The sequence below is a fragment of the Mus musculus genome, chromosome 7 (assembly GCF_000001635.26).
Source record: "Mus musculus strain C57BL/6J chromosome 7, GRCm38.p6 C57BL/6J".
NCBI classification, from domain to species: Eukaryota; Metazoa; Chordata; class Mammalia; order Rodentia; family Muridae; genus Mus; species Mus musculus.
The window spans coordinates 59,884,698-59,899,376 of record NC_000073.6 but is presented as its reverse complement, the minus strand read 5'-3'; the positions used below and the strand labels follow the sequence as shown (position 1 = coordinate 59,899,376).

Here is a 14,679-nt window from a genome sequence, read left to right as displayed (position 1 = left end):
CTTTCACATGGGAATATCTGGCAGTGGACTCAGGCTTCTCAGAAGCACTTATATGAATTTAAACCCTGTTGCATTGCTTTACGTAGTCAATAGAATGCAGGCTGCTGGTAGAGTGTAACTTGACCCAGTAGCATGTAAACGGGACTGTGTGAATGTTGTCTGTTCAGGTGATGAACAGAAGCCTCTGTGTCCCTGGCAGCTTGGATGTTTCCCGGGCGATTGTCTTGGAATAGAGAAGGAGCTAAGCCTTGGAGGTGATGGCAGGCACCTCACGGGTCAGTTTGCACCACATTTACACACTTACCTGTGTCTGTAGATGGATGAAACTTTGATGAACTCGCTGGGAGCATGAGACTTGCAGACCTGTGTCTCGATAGATTTGTTGAAATAACTTTGGTAGGAAACTCCTCTTTGGTAGGTGCTGTTGCTTTGGATGTTGTTGAAGGGATATCCTTGGTATATTTGGACATAGTTGTCAGCCTCCTTGTCTAGGTCAAAGGGAAAGTCTAGGAACAGTTCTTGCACCCACAGCCTTAGGAGAACCATCTTGGTGAGGGACCCTCTAATTTAGAGACCAAAGTGTCATGGGACCTTTCTTTTCAATTTTTTGGCCTAACAGTTCTGGAAAGGCAAGTTGATAGTGTGCATAGGAAGGAGGTTTCAGCAGGGCACATCGTGTTTTGCAAATCCACCTTGAGAGCCATGCTCATGGGGATCATCAGGGAGAAAATAAGTTCTTGGATGCAGACTGCATTTGACACACTAAGATAACTTGAGTCAAGTTGGATCCTGGCCTGTGATAATTCTGCACGATGGGATTTTCAATAGTGTGAGAAGCTGAGCAGTATAGTCTGAGAACTTTTCACCAGAAGAGATCAAAGTAGGGGTGGATGGCCAAAAGCAATCTCATGAGAGAGGTGGAAGTCTTCACAACAGACAAAATGAGCACTGGACAGGTGGACAGAAATAGGGACTGGCTGCCACAGCAAGGAATGTCTCAGGGTAAAAGACACACACACACAAACACACACATACACACACACACACACACACTAACACAGAGAGAAGGAGAGAGAGGGGGGATTCTTTTCAGCTGTGCAAATGAAGCCTGCTTCCCATGAGCTGGAATTCTGAACCCTCAGAGGAGTTTGATTTTACCTCATGCAAAGACCCAGATGTAATGATCAGAGAAGGACTGGAGCCATGATTGAAGGCTCAAAATTTGTTTGCTTAGATATCCATGGAGGCCCAATTTTGCTGGTGGACTTATTCAGAGCTGCCTCCCCCTTCTTCTTCAGCATAGGCAAGGGGCCCTATGATTGCCCTTGTTATTGGCTTTTTCTGACTGGATGCTTGGATAAGAGCCTTCATTCCCTTGAAAACTTTGCTGAGGACACTGGTGGAGGAAGTTGATGGCATGGACATAAGAGAAAGTGTTGAGTACCTGTATTGCAGATCACATATCATCCTTAAGTCCTTAGAGGGAGCTGAGGACCCAGCAAGCACTTGAGAGCAAAGGGCATGGCATGTTCACATCCAAGGCCTGAGAGTAACAGCAAGTGAGATCTGGAAGGGCAGTGTGAAGAGGTTGGTAAGAGCAGGAGTGTTGAGGGTGCCTGTGAGATATGACAAGCCCATAGTACATGGTAAGCCCATAATCCATGTGGTTTTGCATTGGTCCCACTGTAATCGGGGCATGTTCTCTGTGTTGTCTTCACAGGGTTGCATTCCCTTTCCAGTATGATCCATAGAAAACATGCAGAGGAAATGGCCCCACAGCATTGGCTGAGTGTTTATGTCGTCCAACTGAGTCTCCATCGAACTGTTGTGGTGTTGCTGACTTGCCCTAGGTCACCTGAGTTAAAAGGTAAGGAACATGGGAATTGCTGCATGAATTCTAGGTGCCCAGGTCTTGGTGGAGCTGGGAACGGCTGCCATTGATATGTCCAGGCCCTTCAGGACATGGAGCATGCCTAGGGCGTCTGGTTTCTCCCAGGTTTGGAGCTTCGGCCCATTGTTCCCTGGCAGTGGATTGGCAGTGTCCAGCAGTCCATTGCTCTCCCCAAAGCCAAAGCACTCCAGAGTACTGGAACCACTTTATGCAATGCACTCCCACCTGCTCAGATCTATGATGATTTCCAGTCAAACATTCCTTGGAAAAGCTGAACAAAATGAGTGAAAACTCTGTACCGCCACTCTCATCGGAACTGAGGTCCAGCATCTTGGGTCTCCCAGGTGCTATGGGCGTCAGGCACAGGCTGCCCAACCACTCCATTGTTCTTGACTTCTTCGGGCTCTAGCCAGACTCTCCAAAGACAGGTGTGTGCTTGGCCTATTCTGCCAAAAATCCATGGTCTAGGACACAGCAGGTCCTTAAGCTCTGGTGGCTTGCTCCCTTTGCTGTAGTGGAGATGCTTGGCAGATACTCAGTAGGTAGTCGTGCTAGGTCCAAGGAGAGGAATCCAGCCATTGTGGAATGTAGACTGTGAGGCAAAAGTAGCAGTGGCAGTGGCACCAAATCTTGGCTTTTCACATGGGAATATCTGGCAGTGGACTCAGGCTTCTCAGAAGCACTTATATGAATTTAAACCCTGTTGCATTGCTTTACGTAGTCAATAGAATGCAGGCTGCTGGTAGAGTGTAACTTGACCCAGTAGCATGTAAACGGGACTGTGTGAATGTTGTCTGTTCAGGTGATGAACAGAAGCCTCTGTGTCCCTGGCAGCTTGGAAGTTTCCCGGGTGATTGGCTAGGAAATAGAGAAGGAGCTAAGCCTTGGAGGTGATGGCAGGCACCTCACGGGTCAGTTTGCACCACATTTACACACTTACCTGTGTCTGTAGATGGATGAAACTTTGATGAACTCGCTGGGAGCATGAGACTTGCAGACCTGTGTCTCGATAGATTTGTTGAAATAACTTTGGTAGGAATCTCCTCTTTGGTAGGTGCTGTTGCTTTGGATGTTGTTGAAGGGATATCCTTGGTATATTTGGACCTTGTTGTCAGCCTCCTTGGCAAGGTCAAAGGGAAAGTCTAGGAACAGTTCTTGCACCCACAGCCTTAGGAGAACCATCTTGGTGAGGGACCCTCTAAATTAGAGACCAAGGTGTCAGGGGACCTTTCTTTTCGATGTTTTGGCCTAACACTTATGGAAAGACAAGTTGCTAGTGTGCATAGGAAGGAGGTTTCAACAGTGCACATCGTGTTTTGCAAATCCACCTTGAGAGCCATGCTCATGGGAATCATCAGGGAGAAAATAAGTTCTTGGATGCAGACTGCATTTGACACACTAAGATAACTTGAGTCAAGTCGGATCCTGGCCTGTGATAGTTCTGCACAATGGGATTTTCATTAGTGTGAGAAGCTGAGCAGTATAGCCTGAGAACTTTCACCAGAAGAGATCAAAGCAGGGGTGGATGGCCAAAAGCAATCTCATGAGAGAGGTGGAAGTCTTCACAACAGACAAAATGAGCACTGGACAGGTGGACAGAAATAGGGACTGGCTGCCACAGCAAGGAATGTCTCAGGGTAAAAGACACACACACACACACACACACACACACACACGCACACAGACACACACACACACACACACTAACAAAGAGAGAGGGAGAGAGAGGGGGTTCCTTTCAGCTGTGAAAATGAAGCCTGCTTCCAATGAGCTGGAATTCTGAACTCTCAGAGGAGTTTGATTTTACCTCATGCAAAGACCCAGAAGTAATGATCAGAGAAGGACTGGAGCCATGATTGAAGGCTCAAAAGTTGTTGGCTTAGATATCCTTGGAGGCCCAATTTTGCTGGTGGAGTTATTCAGAGCTGCCTCCTCCTTTTTTGACTGCATAGGCAAGGGGACCTCTGATTGCCCTTGTTATTGGTTTTTTCTGACTGGATGCTTCGAGAAGAGCCTTCATTCCCTTGAAAACTTTGCTTAGGACACTGGTGGAGGAAGTTGATGACATGGACCTAAGAGAAAGTGTTGAGTACCTGTATTGCAGCTCACATATCATCCTTAAGTCCTTAGAGTGAGCTGAGGACCAAGCAAGCACTTGAGAGCAAAGGGCATGGCATGTTCACATTCAAGGCCTGAGAGTAACAGCAAGTGAGATCTGGAAAGGCAGTGTGAAGAGGTTGGTAAGAGCAGGAGTGTTGAGGGTGCCTGTGAGATATGACAAGCCCATAGTACATGGTAAGCCCATAATCCATGTGGTTTTGCATTGGTCCCACTGTAATCGGGGCATGTTCTTTGTGTTGTCTTCACAGGGTTGCATTCCCTTTCCAGTATGGTCCATGGAAAACATGCAGAGGAAATGGCCCCACAGCATTGGCTGAGTGTTTATGTCGACCAACTTAGTCTCCATCGACCTGTTGTGGTGTTGCTGACTTGCCCTAGGTCACCTGAGTTAAATGGTAAGGAACATGGGAATTGCTGCATGAATTCTAGGTGCCCAGGTCTTGGTGGAGCAGGTAACGGCTGCCATTGAATATGTCCAGGCCCTTCGGGACATGGAGCATGCCTAGGGCCTCTGGTTTCTCCCATGTTTGGAGCTTCGGCCCATTGTTCCCTGGCAGTGGATTGTCAGTGTCCAGAAGTCCATTGCTCTCCCCAAAGCCAGAGCACTCCAGAGTACAGGAACCACTTGATGCAATGCACTCCAACGAGCTTGGATCTATGATGATTCCCAGTCAAACATTCCTTGGAAAAGCTGAACAAAATGAGTGAAAACTCTGTACCGCCACTCTCATCGGAACTGAGGTCCAGCATCTTGGGTCTCCCAGGTGCTATGGGCGTCAGGCACAGGCTGCCCAACCACTCCATTGTTCTTGACTTCTTCGGGCTCTAGCCAGACTCTCCAGAGACAGGTGTGTGCTTGGCCTACTCTGCCAAAAATCCATGGCGTAGGACACAGCAGGTCCTTAAGCTCTGGTGGCTTGCTCCCTTTGCTGTAGTGGAGATGCTTGGCAGATACTCAGTAGGTAGTCATGCTAGGTCCAAGGAGAGGGCCCCAGCCATTGTGGAAAGTAGACTGTGAGGCAAAAGTAGCAGTGGCAGTGGCACCAAATCTTGGCTTTTCAGATGGGAATATCAAGCAGTGGACTCAGGCTTCTCAGAAGCACTTATATGAATTTTAACCCTGTTGCATTGCTTTACGTAGTCAATAGAATGCAGGCTGCTGGTAGAGTGTAGCTTGACCCAGTAGCATGTAAATGGGACTGTGTGACTGTTGTCATTTCAGGTGGTGAACAGAAGGCTCTGTGTCCCTGGCAGCTTGGATGTTTCCCCGGGGGGTTGCTAGGAAATAGAGAAGGAGCTAAGCCTTGGAGGTGATGGCAGGCACCTCACGGGTCAGTTTGTACCACATTTACACATTTACCTGTGTCTGTAGACGGATGAAACTTTGATGGACTCGCTGGCAGCATGAGACTTGCAGACCTGTGTCTCCATAGATTTGTTGAAATAATTTTTGTAGGAATCTCCTCTTTGGTAGGTGCTGTTGCTTTGGATGTTGTTGAAGGGATATCCTTGGTATATTTGGACATTGTTGTCAGCCTCCTTGGCAAGGTCAAAGGGAAAGTCTAGGAACGGTTCTTGCACCCACAGCCTTAGGAGAACCATCTTGGCGAGGGACCCTCTAAATTAGAGACCAAGGTGTCATGGGACCTTTCTTTTCGATGTTTTGGCCTAACTCTTCTGGAAAGACACGTTGCTAGTGTGCATAGGAAGGAGGTTTCAACAGGGCACATCGTGTTTTGCAAATCCACCTTGAGAGCCATGCTCATGGGAATCATCAGGGAGAAAATAAGTTCTTGGATGCAGACTGCATTTGACACACTAAGATAACTTGAGTCAAGTCGGATCCTGGCCTGTGATAGTTCTGCACAATGGGATTTTCATTAGTGTGAGAAGCTGAGCAGTATAGTCTGAGAACTTTTCACCAGAAGAGATCAAAGCAGGGGTGGATGGCCAAAAGCAATCTCATGAGAGAGGTGGAAGTCTTCACAACAGACAAAATGAGCACTGGACAGGTGGACAGAAATAGGGACTGGCTGCCACAGCAAGGAATGTCTCAGGGTAAAAGACACACACACACACACACACACACACACTAACACAGAGAGAGGGAGAGAGAGGGGGGTTCCTTTCAGCTGTGAAAATGAAGCCTGCTTCCCATGACCTGGAGTCTGAACTCTCAGAGGAGTTTGATTTTACCTCATGCAAAGACCCAGAAGTAATGATCAGAGAAGGACTGGAGCCATGATTGAAGGCTCAAAAGTTGTTGGCTTAGATATCCTTGGAGGCCCAATTTTGCTGGTGGAGTTATTCAGAGCTGCCTCCTCCTTTTTCGACTGCATAGGCAAGGGGACTTATGATTGCACTTGTTATTGGTTTTTTCTGACTGGATGCTTGGAGAGAGCCTTCATTCCCTTGAAAACTTTGCTCAGGACACTGGTGGATGAAGTTGATGGCATGGATCTAAGAGAAAGTGTTGAGTACTTGTATTGCAGCTCACATATCATCCTTAAGTCCTTAGAGTGAGCTGAGGACCCAGCAAGCACTTGAAAGCAAAGGGCATGGCATGTTCACATCCAAGGCCTGAGAGTAACAGCAAGTGAGATCTGGAAGGGCAGTGTGAAGAGGTTGGTAAGAGCAGGAGTGTTGAGGGTGCCTGTGAGATATGACAAGCCCATAGTACATGGTAAGCCCATAATCCATGTGGTATTGCATTGGTCCCACTGTAATCAGGGCATGTTCTTTGTGTTGTCTTCACAGGGTTGCATTCCCTTTCCAGTATGGTCCATGGAAAACATGCAGAGGAAATGGCCCCACAGCATTGGCTGAGAGTTTATGTCGTCCAACTGAGTCTCCATCGAACTGTTGTGGTGTTGCTGACTTGCCCTAGGTCACCTGAGTTAAATGGTAAGGAACATGGGAATTGCTGCATGAATTCTAGGTGCCCAGGTCTTGGTGGAGCAGGGAACGGCTGCCATTGATTATGTCCAGGCCCTTCGGGACATGGAGCAGGCCTAGGGCCTCTGGTGTCTCCCATGTTTGGAGCTTCGGCCCATTGTTCCCTGGCAGTGGATTGTCAGTGTCCAGCAGTCCATTGCTCTCCCCAAAGCCAGAGCACTCCAGAGTACTGGAACCACTTGATGCAATGCACTCCAACGAGCTTGGATCTATGATGATTCCCAGTCAAACATTCCTTGGAAAAGCTGAACAAAATGAGTGAAAACTCTGTACCGCCACTCTCATCGGAACTGAGGTCCAGCATCTTGGGTCTCCCAGGTGCTATGGGCGTCAGGCACAGGCTGCCCAACCACTCCATTGTTCTTGACTTCTTCGGGCTCTAGCCAGACTCTCCAGAGACAGGTGTGTGCTTGGCCTACTCTGCCAAAAATCCATGGTGTAGGACACAGCACGTCCTTAAGCTCTGGTGGCTTGGTCCCTTTGCTGTAGTGGAGATGCTTGGCAGATACTCAGTAGGTAGTCGTGCTAGGTCCAAGGAGAGGGCCCCAGCCATTGTGGAAAGTAGACTGTGAGGCAAAAGTAGCAGTGGCAGTGGCACCAAATCTTGGCTTTTCACATGGGAATATCAAGCAGTGGACTCAGGCTTCTCAGAAGCACTTATATGAATTTTAACCCTGTTGCATTGCTTTACGTAGTCAATAGAATGCAGGCTGCTGGTAGAGTGTAGCTTGACCCAGTAACATTTAAACGGGACTGTGTGACTGTTGTCGGTTCAGGTGGTGAACAGAAGGCTCTGTGTCCCTGGCAGCTTGGAAGTTTCCCGGGGGATTGGCTAGGAAATAGAGGAGGAGCTAACCTTTGGAGGTGATGGCAGGCACCTCACGGGTCAGTTTGCACCACATTTACACACTTACCTGTGTCTGTAGACGGATGAAACTTTGATGGACTCGCTGGCAGCATGAGACTTGCAGACCTGTGTCTCGATAGATTTGTTGAAATAACTTTGGTAGGAATCTCCTCTTTGGTAGGTGCTGTTGCTTTGGATGTTGTGGAAGGGATATCCTTGGTATATTTGGACCTTGTTGTCAGCCTGCTTGGCAAGGTCAAAGGGAAAGTCTAGGAACAGTTCTTGCACCCACAGCCTTAGGAGAACCATCTTGGTGAGGGACCCTCTAAATTAGAGACCAAGGTGTCATGGGACCTTTCTTTTCGATGTTTTGGCCTAACTCTTCTGGAAAGACAAGTTGCTAGTGTGCATAGGAAGGAGGTTTCAACAGGGCACATTGTGTTTTGCAAATCCACCTTGAGAGCCATGCTCATGGGAATCATCAGGGAGAAAATAAGTTCTTGGATGCAGACTGCATTTGACACACTAAGATAACTTGAGTCAAGTCGGATCCTGGCCTGTGATAGTTCTGCACAATGGGATTTTCATTAGTGTGAGAAGCTGAGCAGTATAGCCTGAGAACTTTTCACCAGAAGAGATCAAAGCAGGGGTGGATGGCCAAAAGCAATCTCATGAGAGAGGTGGAAGTCTTCACAACAGACAAAATGAGCACTGGACAGGTGGACAGAAATAGGGACTGGCTGCCACAGCAAGGAATGTCTCAGGGTAAAAGACACACACACACACACACACACACACACACACACATTAACACAGAGAGAGGGAGAGAGAGGGGGGTTCCTTTCAGCTGTGAAAATGAAGCCTGCTTCCCATGAGCTGTAATTCTGAACTCTCAGAGGAGTTTGATTTTACCTCATGCAAAGTCCCAGAAGCAATGATCAGAGAAGGACTGGAGCCATGATTGAAGGCTCAAAAGTTGTTGGCTTAGATATCCTTGGAGGCCCAATTTTGCTGGTGGAGTTATTCAGAGCTGCCTCCTCCTTCTTCGACTGCATAGGCAAGGGGACCTATGATTGCCCTTGTTATTGGCTTTTTCTGACTGCATGCTTGGAGAAGAGCCTTCATTCCCGGTAAAACTATGCTCAGGACACTGGTGGAGGAAGTTGATGGCAAAGACCTAAGAGAAAGTGTTGAGTACCAGTATTGCAGCTCACATATCATCCTTAAGTCCTTAGAGTGAGCTGAGGACCCAGCAAGCACTTGAGACAAAGGGATTGGCATGTTCACATCCAAGGCCTGAGAGTAACAGCAAGTGAGATCTGGAAGGGCAGTGTGAAGAGGTTGGTAAGAGCAGGAGTGTTGAGGGTGCCTGTGAGATATGACAAGCCCATAGTACATGGTAAGCCCATAATCCATGTGGTTTTGCATTGGTCCCACTGTAATCAGGGCATGTTCTTTGTGTTGTCTTCACAGGGTTGCATTCCCTTTCCAGTATGGTCCATGGAAAACATGCAGAGGAAATGGCCCCACAGCATTGGCTGAGTGTTTATGTCGTCCAACTGAGTCTCCATCGAACTGTTGTGGTGTTGCTGACTTGCCCTAGGTCACCTGAGTTAAATGGTAAGGCACATGGGAATTGCTGCATGAATTCTAGGTGCCCAGGTCTTGGTGGAGCAGGGAACAGCTGCCATTGATTATGTCCAGGCCCTTCGGGACATGGAGCATGCCTAGGGCCTCTGGTTTCTCCCATGTTTTGAGCTTTGGCCCATTGTTCCCTGGCAGTGGATTGTCAGTGTCCAGCAGTCCATTGCTCTCCCCAAAGCCAGAGCACTCCAGAGTACTGGAACCACTTAATGCAATGCACTCCAACGAGCTTGGATCTATGATGATTCCCAGTCAAACATTCCTTGGAAAAGCTGAACAAAATGAGTGAAAACTCTGTACCGCCACTCTCATCGGAACTGAGGTCCAGCATCTTGGGTCTCCCAGGTGCTATGGGCGTCAGGCACAGGCTGCCCAAACACTCCATTGTTCTTGACTTCTTCGGGCTCTAGCCAGACTCTCCAGAGACAGGTGTGTGCTTGGCCTACTCTGCCAAAAATTCATGGTGTAGGACACAGCAGGTCCTTAAGCACTGGTGGCTTGCTCCCTTTGCTGTAGTGGAGATGCTTGGCAGATACTCAGTAGGTAGTCATGCTAGGTCCAAGGAGAGGGCCCCAGCCATTGTGGAAAGTAGACTGTGAGGCAAAAGTAGCAGTGGCAGTGGCACCAAATCTTGGCTTTTCAGATGGGAATATCAAGCAGTGGACTCAGGCTTCTCAGAAGCACTTATATGAATTTTAACCCTGTTGCATTGCTTTACGTAATCAATAGAATGCAGGCTGCTGGTAGAGTGTAGCTTGACCCATTAGCATGTAAATGGGACTGTGTGACTGTTGTCAGTTCAGGTGGTGAACAGAAGGCTCTGTGTCCCTGGCAGCTTGGAAGTTTCCCGGGGGATAGGCTAGGAAATAGAGGAGGAGCTAACCTTTGGAGGTGATGGCAGGCACCTCACGGGTCAGTTTGCACCACATTTACAAACTTACCTGTGTCTGTAGACGGATGAAACTTTGATGGACTCGCTGGCAGCATGAGACTTGCAGACCTGTGTCTTGATAGATTTGTTGAAATAATTTTTGTAGGAATCTCCTCTTTGGTAGGTGCTGTTGCTTTGGATGTTGTTGAAGGGATATCCTTGGTATATTTGGACCTTGTTGTCATCCTCCTTGGCAAGGTCAAAGGGAAAGTCTAGGAACAGTTCTTGCACTTACAGCCTTAGGAGAACCATCTTGGTGAGGGACCCTCTAAATTAGAGACCAAGGTGTCATGGGACCTTTCTTTTCGATGTTTTGGCCTAACTCTTCTGGAAAGACAAGTTGCTAGTGTGCATAGGAAGGAGGTTTCAACAGGGCACATTGTGTTTTGCAAATCCACCTTGAGAGCCATGCTCATGGGAATCATCAGGGAGAAAATAAGTTCTTGGATGCAGACTGCATTTGACACACTAAGATAACTTGAGTCAAGTCGGATCCTGGCCTGTGATAGTTCTGCACAATGGGATTTTCATTAGTGTGAGAAGCTGAGCAGTATAGCCTGAGAACTTTCACCAGAAGAGACCAAAGCAGGGGTGGATGGCCAAAAGCAATCTCATGAGAGAGGTGGAAGTCTTCACAACAGACAAAATGAGCACTGGATAGGTAGACAGAAATAGAGACTGGCTGCCACAGCAAGGAATGTCTCAGGGTAAAAGACACACACACACACACACACACACACACACAGACACACACACACACACACACACTAACACAGAGAGAGGGAGAGAGAGGGGGGTTCCTTTCAGCTGTGAAAATGAAGCCTGCTTCCCATGACCTGGAGTTCTGAACTCTCAGAGGAGCTTGATTTTACCTCATGCAAAGACACAGAAGTAATGATCAGAGAAGGACTGGAGCCATGATTGAAGGCTCAAAAGTTGTTGGCTTAGATATCCTTGGAGGCCCAATTTTGCTGGTGGAGTTATTCAGAGCTGCCTCCTCCTTCTTTGTCAGCATAGGCAAGGGGACCTATGATTGCCCTTGTTATTGGCTTTTTCTGACTGGATGCTTGGAGAAGAGCCTTCATTCCCTTGAAAACTTTGCACAGGACACTGGTGGAAGAAGTTGATGGCATGGACCTAAGAGAAAGTGTTGAGTACCTGTATTGCAGCTCACATATCATCCTTAAGTCCTTAGAGTGAGCTGAGGACCCAGCAAGCACTTGAGAGCAAAGGGCATGGCATGTTCCCATCCAAGGCCTGAGAGTAACAGCAAGTGAGATCTGGAGGGGCAGTGTGAAGAGGTTGGTAAGAGCAGGAGTGTTGAGGGTGCCTGTGAGATATGACAAGCCCATAGTACATGGTAAGCCCATAATCCATGTGGTTTTGCATTGGTCCCACTGTAATCGGGGCATGTTCTCTGTGTTGTCTTCACAGGGTTGCATTCCCTTTCCAGTATGATCCATAGAAAACATGCAGAGGAAATGGCCCCACAGCATTGGCTGAGAGTTTATGTCGTCCAACTGAGTCTCCATCGAACTGTTGTGGTGTTGCTGACTTGCCCTAGGTCACCTGAGTTAAATGGTAAGGAACATGGGAATTGCTGCATGAATTCTAGGTGCCCAGGTCTTGGTGGAGCAGGGAACGGCTGCCATTGATTATGTCCAGGCCCTTCGGGACATGGAGCATGCCTAGGGCCTCTGGTTTCTCCCATGTTTGGAGCTTTGGCCCATTGTTCCCTGGCAGTGGATTGTCAGTGTCCAGCAGTCCATTGCTCTCCCCAAAGCCAGAGCACTCCAGAGTACTGGAACCACTTGATGCAATGCACTCCAACGAGCTTGGATCTATGATGATTCCCAGTCAAACATTCCTTGGAAAAGCTGAACAAAATGAGTGAAAACTCTGTACCGCCACTCTCATCGGAACTGAGGTCCAGCATCTTGGGTCTCCCAGTTGCTATGGGCATCAGGCACAGGCTGCCCAACCACTCCATTGTTCTTGACTTCTTCGGGCTCTAGCCAGACTCTCCAGAGACAGGTGTGTGCTTGGCCTACTCTGCCAAAAATCCATGGCGTAGGACACAGCAGGTCCTTAAGCTCTGGTGGCTTGCTCCCTTTGCTGTAGTGGAGATGCTTGGCAGATACTCAGTGGATAGTCGTGCTAGGTCCATGGAGAGGGCCCCAGCCATTGTGGAAAGTAGACTGTGAGGCAAAAGTAGCAGTGGCAGTGGCACCAAATCATGGCTTTTCACATGGGAATATCAAGCAGTGGACTCCGGCTTCAGAAGCACTTATATGAATTTTAACCCTGTTGCATTGCTTTACGTAATCAATAGAATGCAGGCTGCTGGTAGAGTGTAGCTTGACCCATTAGCATATAAACGGGACTGTGTGACTGTTGTCGGTTCAGGTGGTGAACAGAAGGCTCTGTGTCCCAGGCAGCTTGGAAGTTTCCCGGGGGGTTGGCTAGGAAATAGAGAAGGAGCTAAGCCTTGGAGGTGATGGCAGGCACCTCACGGGTCAGTTTGCACCACATTTACACACTTACCTGTGTTTGTAGACGGATGAAACTTTGATGGACTCGCTGGGAGCATGAGACTTGCAGACCTGTGTCTCGATAGATTTGTTGAAATAATTTTTGAAGGAATCTCCTCTTTGGTAGGTGCTGTTGCTTTGGATGTTGTGGAAGGGATATCCTTGGTATATTTGGACCTTGTTGTCAGCCTGCTTGGCAAGGTCAAAGGGAAAGTCTAGGAACAGTTCTTGCACCCACAGCCTTAGGAGAACCATCTTGTTGAGGGACCCTCTAAATTAGAGACCAAGGTGTCATGGGACCTTTCTTTTCGATGTTTTGGCCTAACTCTTCTGGAAAGACAAGTTGCTAGTGTGCATAGGAAGGAGGTTTCAACAGGGCACATCGTGTTTTGCAAATCCACCTTGAGAGCCATGCTCATGGGAATCATCAGGGAGAAAATAAGTTCTTGGATGCAGACTGCATTTGACACACTAAGATAACTTGAGTCAAGTCGGATCCTGGCCTGTGATAGTTCTGCACAATGGGATTTTCATTAGTGTGAGAAGCTGAGCAGTATAGTCTGAGAACTTTTCACCAGAAGAGATCAAAGCAGGGGTGGATGGCCAAAAGCAATCTCATGAGAGAGGTGGAAGTCTTCACAACAGACAAAATGAGCACTGGACAGGTGGACAGAAATAGGGACTGGCTGCCACAGCAAGGAATGTCTCAGGGTAAAAGACACACACACACACACACACACACACACACACACACACACACACACACACACACACAGACACACACACACACACACACTAACAAAGAGAGAGGGAGAGAGAGGGGGTTCCTTTCAGCTGTGAAAATGAAGCCTGCTTCCAATGAGCTGGAATTCTGAACTCTCAGAGGAGTTTGATTTTACCTCATGCAAAGACCCAGAAGTAATGATCAGAGAAGGACTGGAGCCATGATTGAAGGCTCAAAAGTTGTTGGCTTAGATATCCTTGGAGGCCCAATTTTGCTGGTGGAGTTATTCAGAGCTGCCTCCTCCTTTTTTGACTGCATAGGCAAGGGGACCTCTGATTGCCCTTGTTATTGGTTTTTTCTGACTGGATGCTTCGAGAAGAGCCTTCATTCCCTTGAAAACTTTGCTTAGGACACTGGTGGAGGAAGTTGATGACATGGACCTAAGAGAAAGTGTTGAGTACCTGTATTGCAGCTCACATATCATCCTTAAGTCCTTAGAGTGAGCTGAGGACCAAGCAAGCACTTGAGAGCAAAGGGCATGGCATGTTCACATTCAAGGCCTGAGAGTAACAGCAAGTGAGATCTGGAAAGGCAGTGTGAAGAGGTTGGTAAGAGCAGGAGTGTTGAGGGTGCCTGTGAGATATGACAAGCCCATAGTACATGGTAAGCCCATAATCCATGTGGTTTTGCATTGGTCCCACTGTAATCGGGGCATGTTCTCTGTGTTGTCTTCACAGGGTTGCATTCCCTTTCCAGTATGGTCCATGGAAAACATTCAGAGGAAATGGCCCCACAGCATTGGCTGAGTGTTTATGTCGACCAACTTAGTCTCGATCGACCTGTTGTGGTGTTGCTGACTTGCCCTAGGTCACCTGAGTTAAATGGTAAGGAACATGGGAATTGCTGCATGAATTCTAGGTGCCCAGGTCTTGGTGGAGCAGGGAACGGCTGCCATTGATTATGTCCAGGCCCTTCGGGACATGGAGCATGCCTAGGGCCTCTGGTTTCTCCCATGTTTGGAGCTTCGGCCCATTG

The 14,679-nt window shown here is 48.0% G+C and overlaps 1 long non-coding RNA gene and 5 other non-coding genes across 6 annotated transcripts in view; all 6 read left to right on the top strand.

The window, feature by feature from the left end:
• Snhg14 (small nucleolar RNA host gene 14) overlaps positions 1 to 14,679 on the top strand; it is a 1,177,441-nt gene that overhangs the window by 550,801 nt on the left and 611,961 nt on the right. Inside the window, exons 30-35 of the long non-coding RNA NR_146211.1 lie at positions 1,721 to 1,867; positions 4,261 to 4,407; positions 6,770 to 6,916; positions 9,288 to 9,434; positions 11,824 to 11,970; positions 14,382 to 14,528. This is a non-coding gene — a long non-coding RNA (small nucleolar RNA host gene 14). The remainder of the gene's footprint in view (positions 1 to 1,720; positions 1,868 to 4,260; positions 4,408 to 6,769; positions 6,917 to 9,287; positions 9,435 to 11,823; positions 11,971 to 14,381; positions 14,529 to 14,679) is intronic.
• On the top strand, positions 2,123 to 2,216 carry Snord116l9. The gene has a single exon (XR_003947139.1). It is a non-coding gene; the product is annotated as a small nucleolar RNA SNORD116 (small nucleolar RNA).
• Positions 4,666 to 4,755, top strand: Snord116l1 (small nucleolar RNA, C/D box 116-like 1). Its single transcript, NR_033778.1, has one exon. It is a non-coding gene; the product is annotated as a small nucleolar RNA, C/D box 116-like 1 (small nucleolar RNA).
• Snord116l3 lies at positions 7,173 to 7,266 on the top strand. Its single transcript, XR_003947108.1, has one exon. It is a non-coding gene; the product is annotated as a small nucleolar RNA SNORD116 (small nucleolar RNA).
• Positions 9,691 to 9,784, top strand: Snord116l4. Its single transcript, XR_003947107.1, has one exon. It is a non-coding gene; the product is annotated as a small nucleolar RNA SNORD116 (small nucleolar RNA).
• On the top strand, positions 12,227 to 12,320 carry Snord116l5. The gene has a single exon (XR_003947106.1). It is a non-coding gene; the product is annotated as a small nucleolar RNA SNORD116 (small nucleolar RNA).